This window comes from Prenolepis imparis, unplaced genomic scaffold, assembly GCF_030444845.1.
Source record: "Prenolepis imparis isolate NDT839.2.m4 unplaced genomic scaffold, iyPreImpa1.0 SCAF_6, whole genome shotgun sequence".
NCBI lineage: Eukaryota > Metazoa > Arthropoda > Insecta > Hymenoptera > Formicidae > Prenolepis > Prenolepis imparis.
In genome coordinates, this window is record NW_028141164.1 from 19,329,114 (window position 1) to 19,339,659 (window position 10,546).

The window sequence follows — 10,546 nt, forward strand, 5'->3', positions numbered from 1 at the left end:
TCCGCTCCAGAATCGTGGCTTAAATGAGACGCGTTTTTTAGGTCGTTCCGACATTGAGTAACTTCGGGCTTATTTCTCGACGCTAGAGGGGTTTCTCCCTTACAAGAGTATTTTTATAATAGTTAGTTTCGCACTTACAGCAGTAGTGCAGCTCGCATTTTCGATGTATTTCGTATCAGCGGCTAGTGTGGTGGTCCCAGGTTCCGTGGATGCTGTGGCGGTCTGCAGCTTGGCGGTGCTGTCTCGTCAATGGTGGTCCCACGGTGTTGGTCGTCGTTTTTACGGCTATGGCTCTTGGCGTTTCGTACGTTCACTGTTTTATCACTAACGGTGACAGTTCTCGTGATTGATTTTGTCAACTGATTTTCGGAAGTATTTGTCACTCCTTGTCACAAGACGATCCTTCGGTAGATCCCACCGCTGCCACCAAATTATGTTATGCCCTTGTGAGGCACAGGATAGTTAAGGGATCGTTACCGAATTAGAACTAGGAAGCTCGGGAACGTCAGGGGGAATTTCACTTCCGTTTGTGGTTTCACAATATATTTAAAATAAATAGTCAGTTGTACAAAGTATATGAGCGTCTTGGGATGACGCAAAATAAAGTATGCTTACACAGTTGTTGCGTAGATCACTTGTTCACAATCGTGTCGTGGTTTGTTATTAACGTACTTGCGCTTTACTGCAGCTTGACTGGGACCTCGAGAGTTGTCTTAGGGTCCTTTTTATATCTAATAATTGGGTTACTAGTCGCAAGCGAAGGAGGTTAATGGAACGCTTTGCTTGCGATTTTGGTAATTTCTTAATTAGCGCAGTGCTTACTCAGCGTTAGTCTCGTTTTTCGGATTTCGTATGCTTGTCGAAATTCTTATTGCCTCAGCGCTTTTGCAAGCATGCGTCTTACTTATTTTTGTGTAATATATACAAAATAATAATAATTATATTAAGTGATTTTAATAATTATAGTTATAGCTTTTAGGGCTATAACACACCCTACGCGTGGCTCCATATAGCCTCCTTTTGAATTTGTAATCTTTAGAATTACACAGATAGAATTTTCTCTTAGAATTTACCTTGAAAATCATGATAATTGTGGGATAATATGCCCCATGTTCCGATATTACTGCCAGTACTGAAAATATATAATATACGTAACGTAAACTATAGCTTTTCAGTACTGGCAGTGTATATTTGTTTGTATTTTAATTTGTCTAATATTTTAGATTGTCTTTCCTAAAAATTGTTGAAAAAGATTACTATTTAAGTAAATCTGTCAGAACGCACGGCAATTATTTGTCAAGTATTTAAAGTAAGTTTCTCGCGAGTGCTTTACGCTGATACAGTTAGTATCGCCATTGTACCGCGAGATGGCTTCGCGGCGAACAGTCTTTCCGTAGAAGAAAACAGTCTAAGAAAGTATATAAGGCGATGAAACTACTTACCTGATGTCTTGATGTTTAACTGTTCAAGGCTTTTCAAGAGGATTATTGGTAACACTTTTATTTTCGACATATTTGATTTGACACATTAATTGTGACGTATTGATTCAAAATTTCTATTCTCGTCAAAGTGAAAATTATTCTCTAAACATGTTATATTGTGTTCTTATTTAATATTAAAATTTAATCTTAATAAAATATCTTTAGACAAACATATTTAGAGGATATTGTTATTTATAAGCGTTTACCGATAAAGAACAGATTAAGTTATTTTGTAACTCGTGAAAAAGGGGGGTGCGTGAAGTTGACACCCCTATGTTACGATATCATAGTTCTGTTAAGAGTTCTGAATTATTTAGAAGCTAAGGAAGAGTTCTTGATAGTTTTTATAAATAGTTCCGATCATTATGATAATGAAAATTGACTTTGAAAAATGGGGGTGCCAACTTCACGATTTTTTTACACATCGAGTTCCAATAGTTTTGAGCTTAATTTTAAAACTCTTTTGAGTAGATCTATAGTTCCTGATACTTTTTTTAAAGAGTTCTGCAGTTTTTAGATAAAAAAAATACTTAAAAAAAAATAAAAAATTTTTGAAAATTTAATTTTAAGATACGATAGTTCTGGGATATTTCTATTATTATTTTATTGATTTCAAAGAGTTCTGCAAATTTCTCTGCAATTAAAAATAATTTATATCCAAAAATGAAAAAATTCTACACTTTAAACGAAATTTCAAAAACCAGTTAAATAACACGTATCTTCTTACTCTGTCACCCGATTGCATTGACTCATAAGACTTTTCGTCAACACTCGTCGAGAACTGTCCAGAACTCCAGTCAGAACTAATCGAAACTCTGAAAAAATTTTCGACCTCGAAACTTAGAAAATTTTCAATAACCGTTCAAATATATCTGACATCTTGCAAACCGTTGGTCCGGTCGCATTAACCCATAAGACTTTTTGTCAACACTCGTCGAAAACTGTCCAGAACTCCAATCAGAACTAATCGGAACTGAAAAAGTTTTCGACTTCGGGACTTAAAAAATTTTCTATACCTGTTTTCGTTAAAACTAAGAGTTGTAAAGATAATTTTTGTATTGAAATTATACTGAAATTATACTAAAATTAGGGAGAGGAATAATAATCGATTTAGAAAATAGTTTCTGAAATTTAATCTGCATCAAATTATTTTCTTGATGAATATTTTAATTGTCTTATTTTATTGCAATTCATTATGCATATCGTCTGCTAATTACTGAAATGAAATAACTCAATTTAGAAAATTTTTAATATATACATCAGAGCCGGATCTAGGGTGTGGCGAGCGAGGCGAAAAACATGAGGAGGCGCAAAAATAACCAATAAATTGAACAATTAAAAAAAAATTTTTTTAGAAGAATTCGAAAATAATACTAATGTACTATTGCATTCAAAGTCTGTTTAACATATAATGCTTGTATTTTGTATGTGTAGAGGGGGGGAAGCGCCAATTACTAATGTTGCCTCAGGTGACAAAATATCTAGATCCGACTCTGATATACATATAATTTAATCTATTTAACATATATACTGCGTTTGGCAATGCAAATCGATCATTGTTTTACTCGTAATGTTACCAACGCTACAATAACAAATAATTTTATTTATTTTGCCTTGAACAGTTGGGGTAAATATTGTTGTGTGCCTCGAGCAAGGCACTGGGGTTGCGTCGAATAAAGGATGAGGATCCTCGGGTCGATCAGGACTTCGCAGGACGTTAGGAGGATTATACTCTCTTCTTTTCGTTAAATACACTTTTATTTCTGATTAAATTTGGTTTCACTTTATTTCTCGTCCTTTCTTTAAATATATATATATATATATGTTCGCGTAACATTCGAAGTTTGGCTAACGAGCGTTTATTAGTAATTCTTCTTAATGATTCAGATTTTTATTAGTGAGTCTCGTCCTGATGTTCCGGATTCTTATTAGCGACCACGTCTTGATGTTTAGGAATTGTATTCGAGACTGCCTTCGCGGGCGGGCTCTCAGTCTTATATCTTCTTTTGTTCTTTGATTTTCAACGGGCGAGGCCCTTGGAAACAAGTCCTCGATTGGTTAATAATATTCACGCGTTTTTGATCTAAATGCAAGCGAAGCAGGTCGAAGTTCCTGGCCTTCGCTTGCAGCTCGCGATTTCCGTGCTTCGTGCGTGTTTTGCTGCGTTAGCGTTTTCGTTCGACGAGCGCTTGGCTAGAGCGCTCGTTTATAAGTAAAAATGTTTTATAATATTCTTATTCCTAATAATTACTGGTTATAGTTCGGGCTATAACATTCCTCCCCCGTAAAAAAAAGAAAAACGGAGGTACGAAGTTTTTCGCTTTCTTATCTTATTTTTGTTAAGATTATTTCTAATGCTACGTACAGTTATAGTTCCCGTTTACATTATAGTATTATAATCGTTTCTTATTTCTAAAATCTAGTACTTTGGCTTTGTTAATTCTAAGCGATGCTGCAGCGTTGCAGATTAATAGTGTGAGTGTCCTGTGATAATATATTAAGTGTTAATTTTATCTTTAATGGTTTTGGTTCGCAATTTTTATTATCAGGTGAAGTAAGTATTAGTTTTCTATAACTAGTTTTAGTTTATTCGCATACATGCATGTACACTGCTTTTCTTCCCTTTTTTACTATGTAGTTCACGTTGGAGTTCTTTTTTGGTAATTACGTTGACGGGCGAGGTGTCGGCGCGCGTGTTTGAGTCATGAGTGTCGCCCGTTTGTATTGTATATATTTTGTGTGCGTTATCTTCACATATGTCTTCTACGGTTACGAGCGGCGTACTAATCTCTACCGTTTCATCGGTCGTATTAATTATACTGACGGGGCACAAAAAATTTTTTGGTTTTACCAGGCTTCGTCCGATATATATTCCCGGTGCTGTTTCTTCGGCCTTTATCACGCCTATCTTATTACGATTCGTTGCCGCTTGTATTATTGTTTCGCTACGCGGTTTTAATTGAATTTTATTGTACGGTCGTAATTTTAATATGGCATTTCCTATTTGAATCTCCTGTTTTTTGTAATCGCACGCGACTTGTTGTTTTTGTAGAAAATCCATTCCTATGATCCCTTCGTATTCCATTGGGAAGTCGTCCTTTACGACATAAATCGCGTGTTTGATTTTTCGGCTGCCTAGGTCGATAGTCGCGTAAAATTTTCCTATTGTTCGCGCTTTATGCCCGGTTATGCCGATCAAAGTAATTTTGTCGTTATATATCTCTGTTTCGCCTTTTAAATGTTTGACCTTTATTAGAGAGACAGTAGCTCCAGTGTCGTAGAGCATGTTAATTTTGCCGTTCTTTACTTCGCATATAGGTAGAGTTATCAAGTTCAGGCTTGCTGCTCCACGAGACATTTGTCGCACGTGTGTTACCTGATATTCTATCGCGCGTGTCTTTTTATTCTTTTCTTCTTGCTGTTCTTCCTCGTCACTGCTATACTCGGATTCGGTATCTCTTTTTCGCGATTGCGGTTTCTTACGGTTTTCAATTTTATTAATGCTTCGCGATTTTTTATTATCGGTTCCCTTATCGCGGTCCGGTGTATTTGTTTCCGGCCTTCCATTTAAAGTCCAACACTCGTCGCGGTTATGTCCGCGTTTTTTGCAATAATTGCAGAATTTCTCTACGGTATTTGAGCGAGGGGGCTTGTCCGGTTTGGGGAGTGCGTATGTACTGTTGCGGCAATCGCGTCCATAATGCCCCGATTTTCCGCATTTATAACATTGTGTACGTGGAATTGGTTGCGAATCACTTGATTCGGCTTTATGTTTGTCCTGAGACCAAGGGTTTTCGAGAAGTTTTTCTTCTTCGCCCGCGCCGGTTATCGCTTCCTGCAGTGTCGTATATCGTTGCGCTCGAATGAGAATTTTGAGGTCGCTTCGGAGCCCGATTTGGAAGTTAATCAATGCTTGGTGTTTGATTGTTTGGTGAATAGCGCGTTTAAACATGGGGGGGTGGTCTTTCCCTTCAATCATGGAATTGTATAACTTCATGGCCAATAGGTCGACGCGTTGGCCGAAATCATGCGCGTTTTCGTTCGTTTTTTGTTTTAACGAGTTGAATTCTAATTGTAGATGCGTCGTGCTCTGTTTTGTTTGGTAACATTCTTCTAATTGTTGTTTGAGTTCTTCGTACGTTTGGATATCATGCGTTTCAAAATCTTGCATGGCCTTTCCGTCTAATTTTGTATATAATATTGCTTGAATTAATGACTCTTCGTCCGCGGGATTTATGTTCTGCATGGCATATGTGCACGCGTTTAAAAACTTTTGAAGCTTCTGTTGCGAAGTTCCGTCGAAGTCTGGGATCATTGTCCTTGCTTCTTTCAGGGTTAAATATCGCAAAGAGGTGCTGCGTCGGTTCCTGATATCATTTTCGGATCTTTCGTACGTGTACGTTGCGTTTGGGTCGTCGTTGTATGTTTCGCGGCGATCCGTGTATCGGTTTCCCTCGGGGCGGTACCCGTATCGCGTCTGTCGTACTTCTCTCATATTTGTAGGGCGATCATTTATTTGGTCGCGTAAGGAATCTACTTCTGTTCTCAATTCCCGGATTTCTTGTATGAGCTCAGTGAGTAGGGCGTTATTCGGATCGGATACTGGACGTCCGGCGTCTGCATAACACGCGGCGGCATTACCGTCGATTATTGATCGTAACTGTTCGATTTCCCTGTCGACATCTTCAGGGGGGGCATTCCGCGTCGGAGGGTTTCGTCTCATGTCGTCCTCGCTTTGCGTGCCTAAAACGCTATCGTCGACTGATACGGGGGAATAGTTTCTCCTAACCGAAATTCGCTCGGAAGACGCGCGATCCGAGGGACGTCTTCTTTCGTCTATATTAGAAGGACGTACGTTTTCCTCGATAGGTTCGGCACCTGATTCTGGTGAGCTAGCGTCCGAGTAACGTCTATCTAAATTTGTGCGTACGTTATCGCGAATGTCGCGTACCGCTTCCTCGGCTACTTGTACGGGTGTTACGGAACCGAATCTACGATTAAGTTGAGCTGGTCCGCTCCAGAATCGTGGCTTAAATGAGACGCGTTTTTTAGGTCGTTCCGACATTGAGTAACTTCGGGCTTATTTCTCGACGCTAGAGGGGTTTCTCCCTTACAAGAGTATTTTTATAATAGTTAGTTTCGCGCTTACTGTCGTTCGTGCCTTTAGTACGCTTTCGTCAAGGCTATCGAAAGTGAACTTGCGTTTAACGGTGACGTTTGCAGGTAATTCAACTTCGCTTCTGTTTGAGTATTCGCTCTCTAATTTTCACGAACTCGCTCGAGTCTTTCTAAAGTTAATGGTAACGCTTGAATCGCTCACTTCGCGGAATCGCTATGTATCCACGACTTGTTTAATATCGGTTGCCGGGAGGTTTCGTGTGCGCCGCCTTTACGCAAACACCGTCAATGCGATGGCCCTTTACGGGGCACCGGTGTGGGCGGGCGAGGCGGTGGCCACGAGGCGCATAAGAGATACCCTGCGAAGGGTCCAGCGCCGAGTGGCCATCCGCGTCGTCCGCGGCTACCGGACGGTGTCGCATGCGGCGGCCTCGGTGATGGCAGGTCTTCCGCCCATGGAGCTTGTAGCTCGTGCACACCAAAGGGTGCACGAGCGAGTTAAGGGGATCCTAGTCGGATGGTCGAACTCCGACGGATTTGCGCCCTCATCTGTGCGGAACTAAAATTGTCGATAATTATCGATAATTGTAGTTCTGCCATTACCGACAGCGTTATACATGTTACAGGGCAATAAAAAAACGAATAGAAATTGTGTTCAATATATTGAAAAGACAACATCATATATTTCTATTATTCTATCGCTTTGCACGCGTATCAAAAAGTATCGAAGCGAAGCGCATAGATAACAGTATATCATATGTGTGTCTGCCTTTATTACATGTTTCAACACAATTGTTCATATGTGTGAGCGTATTGCGCTTATTAATATCTATTACATATATGTAATTATATTTATATAAATATACTTATTTATATAATCAAACATATATGTATATACTTATAATGTTTATATAAATAATACATTATTATTCCCAGCAAACACACATGTAACTGATATTTCCCGTTATATAACCAGAAAGTATCTGGAAAATATCATTGATATGTAACTAATTTATGTATATAATACATAAATGTGCTTTTGCTTTACATTTCATATATGTAAAAATAGCATAAAAGATACATAATTATATTATTATCTGATACGTATCATAGTTATACATAGTTACATAATAAGTAACATACATGTATGTTACATGTACTGCTAAAAATGTCAGCAACAAAAGTACTTCTCTGATATATCAGAGATATATCTATATAATGTAAATATATTTATGTTACATAATCATGCTACTATACTACATAATATCGTTTCACAGATAATGATACGTATCAGATAGTAGTATAATTATGTATCTTTTATATGCTATTTTTACATATATGAAATAAGCAAAAGCACATTTATGTATTATATACATAAATTAGTTACATATCAATGATACTTTCCAGATACTTTCTGGTTATATAACGGGAAATATCAGTTATATATGTGTGTTTGCTGGGTATGATACATCATGTTATAACTCTGAGAGATATATGTTACATCTCCTGTGTTTGCTGGGTTATATAATCGTCGATTATATCAATTGGAAAAAATTGAACTGTATTAGATTGTAATTTACTAGAAAGTTACATTATAATATGCAGTTATATATATATATATATATATATATATATATATGTATTATACACATACATCTGTATGCGTCATATATTTCTTATATTTACATACATACATAATACGTATACATATATATACAAGATATTTTATTTGATACAGTAGATATTATCATAAAAATAAAAAATTTTCGGGAAAAATTTTTTATATAACAATTGTAAGATTTTGAAGGGGGACAATATCATGAAATTGCTCTTGAGTAACATTTTCCAATTATTCAATAAATAAATATGATTTTTTTAAACGACCAATAGAGCCAAGCACGAAAATTAATTCTAATTTTTAGAACTGTATCTCTTGGTTTGAGATTACTAAGTTCCATCAATTCATAATCCTCGAACTTTACAACGGGAAAATAGGCGAGAAAAATATTGGTCCGAAAAGTCGCTGAAGCGGGAATTGAACCCGCGTCTTTCGCTTGCCGGGCGACTGCTCTTACCACTAAGCTATTCAGACCCTTTCGATCCTATATTTTTCATTTGCCTTATAATGGATGTTAGTAAATAGCGCCATGAATTAGGCCCAGACGCAAATATATAAATTTAAGAAATATTTTTATCGGCTCTCAGTATTTAATAAATAAATAAATATGATTTTTTTAAACGACCAATAGAACCAAGCACGAATATTATAATTTTAAAAAAATCATATTTATTTATTTATTAAATACTGAGAGCCGATAAAAATATTTCTTAATTTTCCAATTATATTTAGATCTAGTTTTTTTTAGAACTATCTTATTTGCATTATGTAAATCGAACTCTCGCAATATTCAATAAAAAATATTATAGGATATGGCTACAAAATGAAATCTTTACGAGATATTTTATAATTGATATAATTTTATATAAACTATGAAATATCTCATAAAATATTCATTTTTCGATCATTTTACCTCAATATTTATGCACAAAATAAAAAAAATTGGTGTAAAGGAAATATGTAGTTGTAAAAAAACATGTAGCTGTTACAGTTTCAATTTACATACTTTTTCTTGAAAACAACTGTTTTTTACACTAATTTATTTCTCTCATTATTTTGTGCATAAGTAGAGGTAAGATTATAAAAAAATGAATATTTTATGAGATATATTTCATAGTTTATGTAATTATAAAAATTTCTTGTAATGATTTCATTTTCTACCCATTTTATAACTTTTTATGTTGCGAAGATTCGATTTATATAATAAAAATAAGATAGGTTCATTTCAAAAATTAGGTTGATCTCTAAATTTGAAAAATGCATTTGTTGGAAGAAAGATGTAATAAAGAAAAGAAGAAGAGTTTCTAGCTTGTCAGGAAAATTTTAATGTTCGAATAAGTCACAGATTTATCAAAGCGTTTCAATCTTATTTCCGAAATATTCTCGCTCGTCAATACGGACAGTATTCCGACTATCTCAAGTTCGCTCGAGGTTGAAGAAAATAAACACGTGTGTCCTGTTCGGCGGATCTTTCAGGACTCTCCCCGTTTGATATCGATTTGTTACGGAAGCAATCGATCGGTCACGCGCATCGATCTCGCGCATCACGACCAGGACAGCGTGTCCAAAATGAGCATATATATCCATATGTATAATTGCCTACAGTTCGGCCTGACATTATGGCCGTCTCGGCCATGTACATACAACAAATACGTTATCAAAAGCCGATCGTCAAATTATTTGCGAAATATAAAAATAAATAAATAAAAGTAAATATAGATACAATATCTTGAGGTTTACTCGTCAACGTAAAATTTCATATGATCGGCGCTAACTGTTCCTGTATATGGTATTTGTGTTATTTGGAATCCTTCGATATCCGACACAATATATCGGTCGTGATCAAGGACGGCCTTTACAATATACGGGCCTTTATATTTTGGAATTAATTTCTTATTTACTCCCGGAGTCACGTCAGTATTGAAAATCATAACATAGTCGCCTTTCTCATATGTAGTCGCACGCTTTCTCTTATTGTTATATTGATATTCATTCGTCCGCTGATTAGTTATGATAATATTTGCCGCTCGATCTCTAATCGCTACTAAATCTCTATCGTTATCGGGTCGAGAAGAACACGAATCTCGTCTTTTATAATTCCCAGCTGATCAATTCCGAACAATAATTGACTGGATGTATTACCAATACTTCGACAACGGGTGTTGTTTAGAGAAAATTCAACATCTCCTAATATTCTATCCCATTTTTCCGGCGCATCGCATAGCTTCGCCAACAATGGCGTAAGAACCCGATTGAAACGCTCAACTTGTCCGTTGGCGCGAGGAGTACCAACGGCAATAAGAATATGACGGATAGATTCTTCTTCCAT

At 36.5% G+C, this 10,546-nt stretch overlaps 1 pseudogene; it reads right to left on the bottom strand.

Annotated features, from left to right (window-relative positions):
* Positions 1-9,953: 9,953 nt before the first annotated feature.
* Positions 9,954-10,546, bottom strand: LOC145937936 (uncharacterized; annotated as a pseudogene).